General features: G+C 49.4%; 1 non-coding gene across 1 annotated transcript; it reads left to right on the top strand.

The window, feature by feature from the left end:
* Nucleotides 1-480: 480 nt before the first annotated feature.
* On the top strand, nucleotides 481-556 carry Trnaa-ggc (transfer RNA alanine (anticodon GGC)). The gene has a single exon. It is a non-coding gene; the product is annotated as a tRNA-Ala (tRNA).
* The last annotated feature ends 237 nt before the right edge of the window (nucleotides 557-793 follow it).

Genomic DNA, 793 nt, shown 5'->3' with positions numbered 1-793 from the left:
GCTGTCACTAGCGTGAGCGTCGTGGAAAGTCGGAAAAGTCGGCTGCGAGTTTGAGTGCCAAGTTTGGGGAACGTTTCGTAGTATGCGCATTGCAATGGAGACGCGGAAACTTGTTGTGGCCCAGTGTTTTGCAGTTGGATGACAAGATTGGTACACAGTAGTAAAGAGCGAGGCACTGAGTTGGCATGAATAATGAAGTGCACAATGGGGCTCGAGATGTGTTTGTTACCTCAGGTGCTGTATGATTGTCGACAAAGAGTGAAAACGGAGCAATTTGTGACGGCTCTTTCAATTTAAGACGTTAGAAACAGACGGAATTTGCATTTCTAATACCAGAGCATCGAAACTACTTGGAACTTTTGTGTATATGAACGGGTCCGCGCCTTTGTACTCTGCGCCCTTCACCGCTACAAACCAACCAACCATCGTGTCCGTGTGCATCTGAGTCGCAAAGAATGGGGAATAGCGCAGTTTCGTCGTGCATGGGGCGTAGCTCAGTTGGTAGAGCGTTCGCTTGGCATGTGAAAGGTCCAGGGTTCAAGCCGCGGCGCCTGCATTTTTTGTGGTCAGTGCATGGTAAGTGTTGGTCGCGGCGAACCTAAAGGCACGCAAGATGTTGCAAAGCCAGCGTCACAGACTGATATGATGTATACTGACGTAAGGAGAGCAAGATGTAAGTGTGGGGACCGGCTGTTATCGAGGTGTCATCGAGTGCAGATCTGTCTTAGGTATCGCGGCTTAACCTCATTGAAGTCTAGAGGATGGACAACACGTTGGTCTTACTCAGAGCGGT

Source organism: Schistocerca gregaria, chromosome 9 (genome assembly GCF_023897955.1).
Source record: "Schistocerca gregaria isolate iqSchGreg1 chromosome 9, iqSchGreg1.2, whole genome shotgun sequence".
Classification (NCBI taxonomy): domain Eukaryota; kingdom Metazoa; phylum Arthropoda; class Insecta; order Orthoptera; family Acrididae; genus Schistocerca; species Schistocerca gregaria.
This window is presented reverse-complemented; position numbering and strand designations above follow the sequence as displayed.